Below are 16,158 nucleotides of genomic sequence, written 5' to 3' on the forward strand. Positions count from 1 at the left end.
TCAGGGCTGATCCTGTATCCAATTCCATTTTGACTTGGGACCCTGCTATCGTGAGGGTGACCCAAATGGTTCGGTGATCCTCTTTTGTGATTACGTTGTGTAGTTTGAGACAGCTTAGTCTCTTGTTCCCGGATTCACTATCGCTCTTCTGGTCTTCGGAACTACTGTCCGTCATCTTTTGTACTTTCCTGTACTTTTCCTTAGTAGTCTTTTTGTTGTCGTTAGTCTTCTTCCCGGACCTGCAAACTCGTGCAATGTGTCCCATCTTTCCGCATTGCCTGCATGTTTTGTCCTTGGACCAGCAGTCCTTCTGGTCATGGGTTGTTCTGCCGCAGCGATAACATTTTTCAAATCCCCGTGTCATTTCATGGGTGCCGTATTCCTGTGGCTTTTGCTGTATTTCCGCAGCTCCCCTTGCTGCTGCTTCGTACGATACTGCCATGCTGAAAGCCATATCTAGCGTCAGCTCTTTCTCTGAGAGTAACCTCTTCTGGGTTCCTTCATTCAGGAGTCCACAGACAAATTTGTCCCGTAGGGTATCTGCCAGTCCTGCTCCGAACTGGCAGTGCTTTGATAGCTTGCGTAGTTCCGTAAGGTAATCAGCATTGCTCTCATCTTTATGCTGATTTCTCTTGTGGAATTTAAATCTTTCTGCTATCAGCAGCGGTGTAGGATTTAGGTGTTCCTGTAGGATATCAACAATTTCGTTAAAACTCTTCTCCATCGGTTTGACTGGCGTGATCAGGTTCCGCAATAGGCTGTACGTTCTTGCGCCCATTAAGTTTAGTAGTACCGATGCCTTTTTCTCATCGGCTACTTCATTTGCCTTGCAATATACTTCGACTCTTTCCACATACGTGGTCCAGTCTTCTATTGCATTATCGAAGGCAGTGATATTGCCAGTCTTCGGCATCTTGGAGATCTAAGATGGCGCCTCCCGCGCTTTGCCTTCTTCCCCGATTGAACAAAATGGCGCCTCCCACACTTTGCCTTCTTCCCCGCTGGATTAAGATGGCGCCTCCCGCGCTTTCTGCCTTTTTCGCTGCTGCCAGTGCTGTTGCTGGCGTTTTTATGCCTTGATGGCGACGCCCTATGGTCTTCGTGCACTTCCCCCCGCACTGCTGCCAACGCCGCTCTCCGCAGTCCCCGTGGCAAACTGCAGCTCCTCGCGGCTTTCTGCGCTTCTAATTTCTTTTATTTTAATTACTGTTCCCGTCGTCAGAGCAGACCCTATGGGACACTTTCCTCCCTCTTCTCTGGTCTGTACGCTGCCCGGCTTCGTAGCACCGGCCGCGCCCTGTGTGCTCCACCCTCTCTCTCTCTCTCTCCTCTTCCCGACAATGCTGCTCGGCCCCGTTGAAAAGCCACCCGATCGAGCTCTAGCCCGCCGCAGCCCAGGAAGGATCAGTGTACTACCTGCCACCAGCCCGATTAGCTGGAACACCATAGACTGGATAACCAAGCCCCACTCTCGACAGCCTCTCCTGCAAATCTTCGAATTCGATGAATCAGAGGGCGGTTGCCCACGGTCGACGCCCGTTTCTTCTGTTTGTTTTTTTTTCTTTTTGGATTTCTTCCTTCTGGCCTCGACCTTGAACAACTTCGCTTCAGGGATGGATCCCCGTGAGGTGGTGCAGAACTGTAGGTAAGTTCGGATCTGTTCGTCGCCAATGTAACGTCCGTGTGTAATTGAGACACGGACTGCAGAAGTTGGTTATAACAGGTGTTTACTGAATGGAGACAAAACTGGAACTACTATACAAAGTTACTACACAGGCTTATATACAGGGGTGGTCACTACTGGTACTGCAGTATACAGGGGCTGCAGAATATAGTTCCTTCTTCAAGGTACACACACTACAGTACTCACCTTCATGGCCAGGGCCGGGGAGTCCTAGATGCGAGACCTAGTACATTCGTTGAGGGAGTAGCGAAAAGTCTTTGGAATTGCCATCTGCGGCAGGATGTACGCTGGTCAACGCAAATTATACATTGTGAATGCCATGCCCCACATGGGCTTCATAGGTTTCATCCTTAGATGCTGTATGACTGCTGAAGAGGTTGAGAGACAAAGGGAGCCCATTAAACGTATCTGGTCAGGTCTCCACGTCTGGCCATTTTGAGAGACCACGAGGGACAGTGGCCAGTCTTGTGATCCCAGAGGACCCAGCTTGGTGCCTGTTGGGCCTGCCCACAGGAGTGTGTTGGCTCTCCAAACAGCACATACTGTCCCCCATCACCCTTGGCATAGCAACACACCCACTGACCATATAGTGCAGAGACCCCAACTGACATGACCACTGGTAGGCAGGGCCTTCCTCCTTCCTCCCTCCCATGTCCAGACCTAACCAATTCCCAGAGACCAAGACCAAACAGGCTGCTACGATGCCACCTCTGCTGTTGCCAATTGTACGTAATTAGAGACACTACCAAAGTACATTTGTTTAATTGACCTGGCCCCATCCCCACAGACAAAAAAAAACCTTTCAAAATATGACGATCATAGTTTAAAATGTTGTTGTGCCCGAATACGAGAGGTCCATTACCTCCTACCAGAACAGTGATCGGAACCAGTCCAACAGCTTGTTGAAGGGGCCCGGCATTTTCCTAGATTTATATTACTTCCCAGGGACTTTGTATTTTGGGGGGAGAGGTTGATGCTGCTTTACCACTGCTGTGTCCATGTTGGTTGGGGTGGGTGGTTTACCTGTTCACATTCTTCCTCAATTTGGTAACAGAGTTTGAGCGTTATCGAGTTTGAGCCTTTTAGTCCAGGCAGTGAGGTAAAGCATTCCAGAGCACTTGGGCCTGTAGGTCACTGCTACCATCCCTGCCCCTCCACACTTTCCACCATCACCGACAAACAATCCCAGAAATAGCCTTTTTAACCAGGAGAAAGAGGCATTTTTCAGCAATCTAGAAGAAAATCTCTGGGGAAATAAATCACTTAAGCTGTCCTCCTATTCCAGCCAGTGCTCACATTAGTAACTGGCTACCTTGCTTTTATTTTGCTAATCTTGATTTAAAAATTGATGTCTAAAACAGCCACAGCAAAAATAAATAGAAAAACAAGAGTGAACTTACCAGCTCCCCCTCCCACCAGACACTTTGTACACTTACCGAAGATGTATTTTAAGAATAAGCTAGTTTACTCCTGAGTATGTAACAGCCTGGGTCCCTGGGGTAAAAGAGTGTGGTTTGTAATAAAGAGTCAAAGGCAGAATTACTGAACAAACAAAAAGCCTGCTTGGAGAATGGAAAGTTTTGATTCAATGGTCCTTGGGATAGCAAGGCTCAGCTGGGAAATTCCTGAAAATGTGATGGCTATTGTAAATGTTAGCTACATTCTTTTACTTTGGCAAAGCAAGTAGTTGTGTTGCATTATACTGTGGAGCGAGTATGGAACTTCTTACTTAATTGATATGATTTAATAGTGGCTTGGCAACGCCTTTTAGAAAACGTATAATTCCAACAGTTTTTTAAAAGTCACCCTTTTCAGTTAATATTTGTATTTCTGTTCCAGCAAAAGAAATGATGAAATGGAACAACGTGAAACTTTCAGAACATCAAACAAAAGCCACCACTTTTGTAGTAGAACCTCAATTGTGTTCAATTAGTTTTAAGTTTCTTGTTGCAAGTAATAAAGTTGCACCCTGGTGTAAAAACAACAGAAAGGAGACATTTCTGCATATATTCATTTCCTGAAATCTGATCCTATTGAATAGTTTGGGAATACTGAACCAAAGGCAGCTAACGGAAATAAAGCATTTTAAACACAAAAGAACCACAATACATTACCACAACTCTTCAGCCCTTTTGTGAGGCCCAGCACTTCTTGCAGCCTTTGTTAACTTTAGTACTATCAGAGCCAGGAACAACAAACGTCTGAAGAATTTCAACAGTGACAAATGTTAAAAGCAGATGGACTGCATATTTTTAAAGCGAGGTTTGCCTAATTAACTTTAAAGTTGCTGTTAAGAAAAAGAAATTCAGAAAACATTCCTAGGTAAATTTGTGGGGAAGTACAAGAATGCAGTTACTGCTCTTAATTATTAGGTGTTGAACATCCAGTACAGAGCTACTAAACACACGGAATGTTACCTGTTAGGTGTAGTATAGTGCATGAAACATTTATCTGTAATTGAAGGGTGCATAAATAATAGGAGTAGGATGGTGATCACGTAAATCAAAACGGTGCCTTAAGGACTCAAATTTCCAGTAAATTTGATGTTATATAACTTCGTTCCCAAGGGCAATTAGGAATGAGCAATAAATGCTGGCCTTGCCAGCGAGGCCCACATCCCAGGAACGAATATAAAAAAAAAGTTAAAGCAAAAAATAAGTCATTCAGTGAGTTGGTAGCTGAAGCACTTTAGTGTAAATATATAATTAATATATAAGCTTGAGACTGTAGCCAAGGCTTGAATTTCTTAACTGTATTTGTCACCATACTTCATAGAATCCTACAGCACAGAAGGAGGCCATTCGGTCCATTGTGCCTGAGTCAGCGCCATGAAAGCGATCTAATTAGTTCCACTGGAAAAACTCAGCAGGCCAGGCAGCATCGGTGGAGAGACAAACAGAGTTAACGTTTCTCTCTCCTCCGATGCTGCCTGGCCTGCTGAGTTTTTCCAGCGTTTCCTGTTGTTATTTCAGATTTCCAGCATCCGCAGTATTTTGCTATCGTGATTAGTTCCACACCCCCACTCTTTCCCCATAGCCCTGCCAATTTTTCCTTTTGAAGTATATATCCAATTGCCTCAAATGGGCAGTCTTGATTTCTGAGATCTACTTTGATCCAACTGGGCACATTTATTAAAAAAAAAATTAAAAAATTATGGCTGACCTAATTTGGAACCAGAAGCATCTTTCTAACGCCTCCTGTTTGAGTGGTTGATTCCCAACTGAAAGCACACATTTGAGTCATATGAATCGTTGAAAATGATCTGCCTCAGTTGGGCAATTTCTGTTTTTGGTTGGGCTGCTAGATTGAGACAGAAGGAAGTTGTTCCATCTTGGAGATAAAAAAGAGCAATTGACATACCTGCTCAAACTGTGTTTTGTAAGGTGCTTGGTTTCCTTGTCCTTACAAGGGTTCTTTGACTCTGGGTTTTACAGGAACAAAATGGTAGACGACACAAAGGTTTAGGTTCAACCCAAAACTGTTAGTTTATTAAAACCAACAAAACACAGACAAAACCCTGTTGAGATTTGGCTGAAACTTACAATCACCCATCCGGCCGGTCATTACCATTGTGGATTGTAGGCCTGGATCGGAGATGACCTGTCCCCATCCTCCTTTATCTAACTGCAGCTGCCTACATAGCGCAAACCCCTTGTAGAGTCAACTGATACTTACAATCACCCGTCCGGCTGGTCGTGGCCGATGTCGATTGCAGGCTGGAAGCTGGAGATGACCATCTTCCCTTCCTCCTTGCACCTGGCAGTTGCTGTAGTCAGAGAGAGAGAGCTTCCGAGCGAAAGAGAGAGAGAGCTGGTGTGGTTCCTCCTTGTAGTTCTTTTAGTCACCTGGCCCCATGCTGGGCCTCCCCTAACCAGGATTACAAAGCCACTCATCCAGTATCCTTTATATACTTGTATAGAGAAATAACTGAAAAAAACACTCCCATTCCATAAATTGGATATCACGAGATAGATAACATCACAATTTCATCTGCTTTTTTGTTATGAAATAATTTGTTCAAATTTATTTTTGTAGCTGAAAATTTATCTGAAGTGTTATAAATAGAATGGCCTGGATTTTGCGGTAAGAATATCAGTGAGGCTAACAGCGCTCCCCTGAGGAGTAAATTGGACAGCAACTTCCGGCGTCCGCACATGCGCAGTTAATCAGGAAGTTGCTGTCGGAGTTGCCCTGCTCCTCCAGAAGCTGCGCTACACCAGTACCTCGCCGAGAGACTCGGCATTCAAATAGATGAAGGGCGTGAAGTTGAAAAAGTTAGGGCTTGTGCATTCAAGTGTAAGTGAATTTTTAACGGTTTGATAAGTCTTAATTCCTGCCAGACAACTTCTGACACTGAAAATTTACTTTTAAAAGTGTGGAGTATCATTCTTTCAAATTTTAATTATTATTGGAGATTTTAAAAAAACATCGGCCCGGATATTCTGATCCCTACAGGTGGGTACGCGCTGTGTACCCACCCGTAGGGACATTGGAAATGCTCTTGACAGATTGGACGCCTGCCCTAGAGAAGGGCCTCTGCGGGCGGCTAGTTCCGCTTTCTGGAGCCCCTCCGCCCGCAGAAAACCTTTAGAATTCTTACGCCTGGTAAAAGCAGGCGTAAGGCTTGCTTTTGCCAGGATAAGAGTTTGAAAAAAGTAAAAAAAAACATTTTTCAGTCATTTATCATTTAAAAATACTTGTTAAAAAAAGGTTAATTAATTTTTAGCCCTGTAAAAAACTTGAATTATTTTTTTCTAAAAATTAAATTTTTGTTTAAAATATTTAATTTATTGTAACTTCAACTAATTTTTAAAATGTGATCTTTAAAAATATATATTTAATGTTTTGAAGTGTTTTTGGGGTGATCTCCATTCATATATTTGACAGGTCTATCTGTCAAGTGTATGAAGGGAGATTCCCTTCTTCCATTGGCTCCCCATGGCCCACGTGATCCCAGGGACGCTTACGAACCACATGCGCCCCTGGGATACGTGGGCCCTGGAGTTGGAGAGGCCCAGCATCAGAACTATACGCACCTTGGGAGCCCTCCGGTAAGTGCGTAGATTTTTTTCCAGATCGGAGGCTTCCGCATGTAGGAAGCCTCCGATCGGAAAATACGAGCCATTATTTTTTTTAACATTTTCTTTCTGTCTCTTTTTTTTCTCTCTCTTAATCCCATCTTTCTTTCCTTCTCTTTATTTTGCTTTCTGTACATCATTTGACATTGAATGAACTATTCTAACTTCCTGGTTCAGACTTTGCATGGCTCAGTGAGGATTCTTCACTCTGATTGGTTAAGGAGACACACTGTTTCACACATGTCCCAGATCCCCTGTGGAGGGCGCTGCATTGCATTGGCTCTCTAATTACCGCAAATCGCAGTACGTGTAATGAAGGGCAAGCGCTGTTCGTTCTCCACTGACCGCAAAATCCGTTGAGGATATATATTTCCACTTGTGAAATTTAGTATAACTAGTTTGAGATATCCAATAAACCCATTTGTGAAATTAACCACAATACAGACAATCGTAAGAGAGCTAATCCAGAACAATCATGGTTCCATATTTCAAAATGTCCTGCACAATCGCTTTTGGTTCTCTGTCAGAATTAAACAAAGTAATGGCCCGGATTTTACGGGGCCTATGACCCCATACGTGGTCGCAAGTGCCCCGCAAGTTCCGTGTTTTCGCATGGGCTCTATTTGCGCGAAAACCTGGAACTTGGGATCTGTTAAGTTTCAGCTTGACAGATCCACCGCATTCCCAGGAAATGGACATTCGTTGGCGGAGAGTTGGGTGATTTGCCCAACTACTGCCTAGTGAATGCCCGTGAAACTCTTACGCCTAGTAAAAGCAGGCGTATGGCCTTTTACCAGCGTAAGAGTTTAAATAAATATTAAAATAATTTTAAAAAATTATTTAAACATAAAAAACCTTTAAAATTAGTTTAGGTTATTGTTAGCCCCTTTAAAATGTTTAAATTTATTTTTCAAAAAATTAAATTTTTGTTTTAAATGTTTAATTTAATTGTATTTTAATTAAGTTTGAACATGTAATGATTTATTTTTATTTAACTGGTGTGTAATTGTGGTTTTTTACGTGATTCCTATTCATGCTTATGGGGATTCCGTACATAATGGAATCCCTATAAGCATAATGGGGATCCCCCCTTCTGATTGGTTGGGCCGGCCCACATGATCCCAGGGACGCTTGCGAACCGCCTGCACCCTGGGATACGTGGGCCTTTACGCATGCGTATGCGTAGAGGCCCAGGAGCGCAAGTGTTCGAACCTCCGGGACCATCAGGTAGGTTCGTACTATCCTTGCGGTTCGGAGGCATTTGCCTGCGGGAAACCTCCGACCGCAAATTCAAGCCCATTATGTTTTTCTAAATCTCGATCTCTTTGCAACGCACCTTTTAGTACATGATCCATTTACAGTTTGCCATCTAGTGACCCTTTGAAGAATTGACATACTTGAGTGTTGGGCAGTCCTGGGACGCAAACCTGAAATCTTCTGCTACTTCTGCTGGATCAATAATTAATTCAAAGTATTTGATAAATCATTTGAAGATAAATAAGTAGCCTGATCTTCTATTGTTGTATTCAGTTTATCGTATTTCATGTAGATGGGACAAAACTATAACTTTCATTGGTCGTATTCCATCTCCCTGTGAATTGCAGAGTTCTTAATTTACAAGCTTTCTGGGGAGTGAACTAGATTTGAATAATGTCTCGTACTCAAATCTAATCCAAGTGGTTTGATCAAAAAAAAAACTTTTTTCACTGTTAAAGGTCTTAAGTGAAAAAAGTCTGGATAATCTCAATTCAGTGGTTCTTAGCGGATGAAAGTCCTCAGCACAAGAATGTTGTCAACAATCATAATTGGCAAGTGAAAAAAGGTTTTTTATTGCTATTTTAGGAGGCCTGAAACAGGATTCCTAAATTTTGCCTTCCTATTACTTTCAAGCCAACATTTTCAAGTTAATTTTTTAAAGGAATAATTATTTGACCAAGGTCTCGTCATGCAGACTTCTGATTTTCAGTTATTGCTGGGCCTGTTAAAACACTGGAAAAGTATGCAGTTCATTTCAGTAACACTTCATTTCAAAACCCATAAAGATGAAGGGGGAAACATAAAGAAGCCCCTTGACTGAATTTCCATAAATGTCTCAGCAGTATGACTGGTCCACCAGTCTTAGTTCAAATTTATAATTCCCACCTCCATGATTGCACCAGTGAGCAGGAAGTTCACACTCACATTTCTTGCCAAAATCATTGTCCCTGCTGCCATTCACTAGTCCCAACCATGAAAAACTCATTGCAGCTCTATGAGGTCCAAGGTGCTTGGCCTTTGGAGATCTAAAACTCCAGATGATTATGTTTTGGAATATCCAAATTTTATGAATACGTATGAAAGTTGAGAGACTTTTCATTTGTAAGATAGAATCAGTGTTAAAGGTATAGCGGGCGCAGAATTCTTAAAATGCATTTAGGAGACCTTTTTTAGCCAGTATATAGCAAGTCCAACAAGAGAAGGGGCAGTTCTAAGCTTAGTTTTAGGGAATGAAGCTGGGCAGGTGAAAGGATTATCAGTGGGAGACCATTTTGGCGGTAGTGATCATAATTCAGTTAGATTTAGCATACTTATGCAAAAGGACAAAGATAGACCAGGAGTAAAAGTTTTCAAATGGGGAAAGGCTAAGATATGATTTAGCAAAAGTGGACTGGAAACAGCTACTTGAAGGTAAATCAGTGTCAGAGAAGTGGGAGGCATTCAAGGAAGAGATGGTGAGGGTTCAGAGTAAATATGTTTCCACAAAGAAAAAGGGTGGGACTCCAAAATCTAGAGCCTCCTGGATGTCGAGGGGCATACAGGGCAAGATGAGGCAAAAAAGGGAAGCTTATGTCAGATACCAAGAGCTAAATGGTGGTGGACCATTAAACAACTAACGGGAGGAGGAGGCTCCAAGAATATCCCCATCCTCAATGATGGTGGAGCCCAGCATGCGAGTGCAGAAGACAAGGCTGAAGCGTTTGCAACCAACTTCAGCCAGAAGTGCCGAGTAGATGATCCATATTGGCCTACTCCCGAGGTCCCCACCATCACAGAAGCCATTCTTCAGCCAATTCGATCCACTCCACGTGATATCAAGAAACGGCTGAGCGCACTGGATACAGCAAAGGCTATGGGCCCTGACAACATCCCGGCTATCGTGCTGAAGACTTGTGCTCCAGAACTAGCCGCGCCTCTAGCCAAGCTGTTCCAGTACAGCTACAACACTGGCATCTATCCGATAATGTGGAAAACTGCCCAGGTATGCCCTGTCCACAAAAAGCAGGACAAATCCAACCCAGCCAATTACCGCCCCATCAGTCTACTCTCAATCATCAGCAAAGTGATGGAAGGTGTCATCGACAGTGCTATCAAGCAGCACTTACTCACCAATAACCTGCTCACTGAAGCCCAGTTTGGGTTCCGCCAAGACCACTCGGCTCCCAACCTCATTACAGCCTTGGTCCAAACATGGACAAAGGAGCTGAATTCCAGAGGTGAGGTGAGAGTGACTGCCCTTGACATCAAGGCAGCATTTGACCGAGTCTGGCATCAAGGAGCCCTAGTAAAACTGAAGTCAATGGGAATCAGGGGGAAAACGCTCCACTGGCTGGAGTCATACCTAGCACAAAGGAAGATGGTTGTGGTGGTTGAAGGTCAATCATCACAGCCCCAGGACATTGCTGTAGGAGTTCCTCAGGGCAGTGTCCTAGGCCCAACCATCTTCAGCTGCTTCATCAATGACCTTCCCTCCAACATAAGGTCAGAAATGGGGATGTTCGCTGATGACTGCACAGTGTTAAGCGCCATTCACAACTCCACAGATAATGAAGCAGTCCATGCCTGCATGCAACAAGACCTGGACGATGTTCAGGCTTGGGCTGATAAGTGGCAAGTAACATTCGCGCCACAGAAGTGCCAGGCAATGACTATCTCCAACAAGCAAGAGTCTAACCACCTCCCCTTGACATTCAATGGCATTACCATCGCCGAATCCCCCACTATCAACATCCTGGGGGGTCACCATTAACCAGAAACTTAACTGGACCAGCCACATAAATACTGTGGCAACAAGAGTAGGTCTGAAGCTAGGTATTCTGCGGCGAGTGCCTCGCCTCCTGACTCCCCAAAGCCTTTCCACCATCTACAAGGCACAAGTAAGGAGTGTGATGGAATACTCTCCACTTGCCTGGATGAGTGCAGCTCCAACAACACTCAAGTAGCTCAACACCATCCAGGACAAAGCAGCTCGCTTGATTGGCACCCCATCCACCACCTTAAACATTCACTCCCTCCACCACCGGCATACTGTGGCTGCAGTGTGTACCATCTACACGATGCACTGCAGCAACTCGCCAAGGCTTCTTCGACAGCACTTCCCAAACCCGCAACCTATTCCACCTAGAAGGACAAGGGCAGCAGGCGCATGGGAACACCACCACCTCCAAGTTCCCCTCCAAGTCACACACTATCCTGACTTAGCAGTATATCGCCGTTCCTTCATCGTCGCTGGGTCAAAATCCTGGAACTCCCTACCTAACTGCACTGTGGGAGTACCTTCACCACATGGACTGCAGCGGTTCAAGAAGGCGGCTCACCACCACCTTCTCAAGGGCAATTAGGGATTGGCAATAAATGCTGGCATTGTCAGCGACGCCCACATCCCATAAACAAATTTTTTTTTAAATACTGCAGAAAGCCTAGAGGAGTATAGAAAGTTCAGGGGTGAAATTAAAAAGGAAATTAGGAAGGCAAAGAGAGGGCATGAAAAAATATCGGCAAGTAACATCAAGGAAAACCCAAAGATGTTTTATAAATACATAACAAGCAAGAGGATAACTAGAGAAAGAGTACGGCCTATTAGAGACCAAAAAGGTAACCTGTGTGCGGAGGCGGACGACGTGGGTATGGTTCTTAATGAATACTTTGCATCAGTCTTCACAAAAGAGAGGGATGATGCAAACATTGTAGTTGAGAAGGAGTGTGAAATATTAGATGAGATAAACATAGTGAGAGGGGAAATATTAAGGCGTTTAGCATCTTTGAAAGTAGATAAACCGCCAGGCCCGGATGAAATATATCCCAGGCTATTGAAAGAAGCAAGGGAGGAAATATCGGAGGTTCTGACCATCATTTTCTAATCCTCTCTGGCTACAGGCGTGGTGCCGGAGGACTGCTGACGGCATACCATTGTTTAAAAAGGGAGAAAGGGATAGACCGAGTAATTACAGGCCAGTCCGTCTGACCTCGGGGGTGGGCAAAATATTGGAAAAAATTCTGAGGGACGGTATTAATCGTCATTTAGAAAGGCACGGATTAATCAACGACAGTCAGCATGTTAAGGGAAGGTCGTGTCTGACTATCTTGATTGAATTTTTTAAGAAGGTATCAAGGAGGGTCGATGAGGGTAACGCATTTGATGTAGTCTACATGGATTTTAGCAAAGCTATTGACAAGGTCCCACATGGCAGAGTGGTCAGAAAAGTAAAAGTCCATGGGATCCAAGGGAAAGTGGCAAGTTGGATCCAAAATTGGCTCAGTGGCAGGAAGCAAAGGGTAATGGTCGCCAGGTGTTTTTGTGACTGGAAGGCTGTTTCCAGTGGGGTTCTGCAGTACTAGGTCCCTTCCTTTTTTGGTATATATCAATGATTTAGACTTCAATGTAGGGAGCATGATTAAGAAGTTTGCAGATGATAAAAAAATTGGCCGTGTGGTTGATAGTGAGGAAGAAAGCTTGTAGATTGCAGGAAGATATCAATGGACTGGTCAGGTGGGCAGAAAAATGGTAAATGGAATTGAATCTGGAGAAGTGTGAGGTAATGCATTTGGGGAGGGCCAACAAGGCAAGGGAATAGACAATAAATGGTAGGATACTGAGAAGTGTAGAGGAACAGAGAGACCTTGAAATGCATGTCCACAGACCCCTGAAGGTGGGACAGGTAGATAAGGTGGTTAAGAAGGCATACGGGATGCTTTCCTTTATTAGCCGAGGCATAGAATGTAAGAGCATGGATGTTATGCTTGAACTGTATAAAACACTAATTAGGCCACAGCTAGAGTACTGCACACAATTCTGGTCACCACATTAAAGGAAAGATGTGATTGCACTAGATAGGGTACAGAGGAGATTTATGAGGATGTTGCCAGGACTGGAGAATTTTAGCTATGAGGAAAGATTGGATAGGGTGGGTTTATTTTCTTTGGAACACAGGAGGCTGAGGGGAGACATAATTGGGTGTATAAAATTCTGAGGGGCCTAGATAGAGTGGATAGGAAGGACCTATTTCCCTTAGCAGAGAGGCCAATAACCAGGGGGCATAGATTTAAAGTATTTTGTAGAAGGATTAGAGGGGAGTTGAGAACTTTATTCACCCAGAGGGTGAGTTTTTGGCCGGCACAGATACGATAAGCCGAATGGCCTCCTTCTGTGCCGTAAATTTCTATGATTCTAAGTATGGCCATGTAACAACTTCACTTAGAAAATCTGCAGCCTTTATTTCGCAACACATGCAATAACAGATGCACGCCAGACTCCACAGCCAGGAATCAGTGTAATAGGGAAATCAGTGAAACAAATGAAAACCTGCTTTTCCGCAGTAATATCGCTGTTAAATATCCCATTAAAAGAGAAAAACCTTTTGGATTTGGTGTAACTGGGGTTTTAACAGCGTATTGACTGCTAAACAAAGGTTATGGCCCTGAAAATGGAATTTTATTTTTATGGAGTGTCAAATTTATCTATTTTAATAAAGATTAAAACATTTTAAGAAACTTTAAAAAAATATTGAATTTTTTTTAAAGTTTGTTCATGTTTATTTCAGGTTTGCCTTTTCCCCAAGTGAGAGCCCCAATCTTTGTTTTGCTCTCTATAACATTTCTAAAAAGTTAGAATCAAAGGAGCTTACTCACTTCCTGGTTCGCTGCCTGTGAGAATTCTGCATTTTGATTGGTTGCTTAGACAGCTTGTTGACGTCACCGCAGCTCGCGTTAGGGTTTCCCCGTTAACTTGCGTTGATTTCAACTGAGCGTTGGAAAAGTAGAACTTCCCGTCACAGAGATTGCGAGTTCTTTGTGGGAAGCTTATTTCGGGGCCAGTGGCAAACACCTTTGCTTCGCCGCTGACCGCAAATTACGGGCCATTGTCTTTTGAAGTGGGCGCGCATTGCTCCTGATATTCAGCACAATCTATTGACTCAAAGAAAGAGTGAATTCTCTTCAAATTTTGAAGACTAGAAATTTATTATTCATTGTTTTCTGCTGACAAAATTTGTGTTTGATTTACTAAGAACCTTCCTGAGTCCTTCCCTACAAATAAGGATCTTCAAGTTCTTAAGTTCTGGCAGGATAAGGTTCAATAGTGGCCCAAGTTGTCAGACCACGTTTTGTGTTGTGTCAAGTGCTACAATTGAAGGGTCAGTCTCCAAAATGAAAATCGTTACCAGTCAGATCAGAACAACCATGTCCAAGCACCCACTGAAAATATACTGTATGATTTGTTACAAGTTCAGCTTATGAAAAATGAATGGATACACTTACAATCAGCATATTATTTTTAATGCTTTTATAAGTTAAATAAAATTCATTTTAATATGTCCATGACTGAAGCATATGATGTATTTAATTTCTGGACTATGGTGGAACAGCCCTACTTTACAATGATCAATTTCTTATGGGAGTATTTTTTTTAATTCATTCACAAGATGTGAACATTACTGACAAGGCCAGCATTTATTGCCCATCCCTAATTTCCCTTGAGAAGGTGGTGGTGAGTCACCTTCTTGAACTGCTGCAGTCCTTGTGGTAAAGGTGCTGTTAGGGAGGGAGTTCCAGGATTTTGATCCAGCGATGATGAAGGAACGGCGATATATTTCCAAGTCAGGATGGTTGTTTCACCCAATTTTACTGATTTTTAATTTTTGATGCAAGGTAAAACTCTGCATTTCGTGAAAATGAAAAGTGGCTAAAAAGAAGTATGGAAATTGTGTGTTTTTTTTAAAAGACACCATACCCTGTTTATACAACGTTTTGCAATATAGGTGCATTTGGTTGAGTTATGCTACGGAATAATTTTATAACTGCAATCTTTCCAAAAGACCAGAATAATGAATGCCCTCAGACTCCATAATTTGGGGTCTGGAACCCAGCTTCTGAAATTTATGTTATTAAATCCATTTTCTGTGGAACTGCTCGCAGACTTCTCGGCCCAATTTGGGTCTGTTGCTGGTCTATGGGAAAGAGATTTAATGCCATAAATTCCTAGAGCCAGCTCACAGAAACCAGGATCCTGGAATCAGAGCTAAAATAAAACCATTGTAAAAGGCTTAATAATCAAATTCCACCATTCCAAAATATATGTACTCTTGAGAGGATTTCAGCAGTGGTGATCACAGCCTTTATATAAGCATTTTATTTTGCTTTACTATGTTCTTTGGCACTGCTCACAGGTAAAAGGTAAAGAAAGGAGTGGTACTTGGACTGACATACCTTCTTCCACGTTTCAGTTGTGATCGCACTTTCCCCCAATGTACAGGCTGTGCTTCATATAGGGAAGTGCAATTAATTTTATTTGGACTATGAACTGGGGAAAAAAAACTTATTTGGCTTCAAACTAAAATTGATAGACCCGTAAAACACAGCCTCATCATTTTGGACTTACGCCATGGGATCTTTTACACCCACTCTCGGTTTAATGTCTCATCTGAAAGACAGCACCTCTGACAGCGCAGCACTCCCACAGTACTGCACTGAAGAGTCATCCTGGATTATGTGCTCAAATCCTGGAGTAGGGCTTGAGCCTACAACCTGCTAACTCAGCGACAAGAGTGCTCTTACTGAGACAAGGCTGACACCCAGGCGCTTCACAGAAGCATAATCAGACAAAAATGGAGGCCAAGCCAAAGAAGGAGATATTAGAAGGGGGTGACCAAAAGCTTGGTGAGAATGGTGGGTTTTAAGTAAGGTCTTAAAGGAGGAGAGGGAGGTAGAATGGCATAGAGAGGAAATTCCAGAGCATAGGGCCTAGACAGCCACTTGTAGGGTGAAGGGAGGGGAGATGCATTAAGAGACCAGAGTCGGAGGAACACAGAATTTTAAATTGGAAGCGTTGCAGGGAGTAAAACCTGCCGTTCTTACCTAGTTTGGCCTATATGTGACTCTCGTCCCACACCAATGTAGTTGGCTCTTAATTGCCCTCTGAAGTGACCTAGCAAGCCATTCAGTTGTATCACCAACTAGGGATGGGCAATAAATGCCAGCCTTGCCAGTGATGCCCACATTCCAGAATGAATTTTTAAAACAGATTGGGAGTGGATGAGTTTTTCTTGTTATAATCTTTTTATGTGACTCCAAAAGTCATCTCACTGTCTTCTATTTGGTAAAAATGACAATTGTAGTTCCAAGAGAAAGTAATTTTTTTTTTAA

At 43.2% G+C, this 16,158-nt stretch overlaps 2 protein-coding genes across 4 annotated transcripts in view; one reads left to right on the forward strand and one right to left on the reverse strand.

Annotated features, from left to right (window-relative positions):
• ecm2 (extracellular matrix protein 2, female organ and adipocyte specific) overlaps positions 1-3,902 on the reverse strand; it is a 53,617-nt gene extending 49,715 nt beyond the window's left edge. Inside the window, exon 1 of one of the 2 annotated variants that reach the window (XM_086001815.1) lies at positions 3,799-3,902. The gene's annotated coding sequence lies outside the window, so the exon portion shown is untranslated. Of the gene's footprint in view, positions 1-3,120; positions 3,210-3,798 lie in introns of those variants that run through there. The other variant, XM_086001816.1, reaches the window with a different exon arrangement.
• cenpp (centromere protein P) overlaps positions 1-16,158 on the forward strand; it is a 333,753-nt gene that overhangs the window by 297,671 nt on the left and 19,924 nt on the right. The gene's annotated exons all lie outside the window — the stretch shown is intronic.

This window comes from Somniosus microcephalus, chromosome 11 (genome assembly GCF_052327205.1).
Source record: "Somniosus microcephalus isolate GS21.2 chromosome 11, FLI_Smic_1.0, whole genome shotgun sequence".
Lineage (NCBI taxonomy): Eukaryota > Metazoa > Chordata > Chondrichthyes > Squaliformes > Somniosidae > Somniosus > Somniosus microcephalus.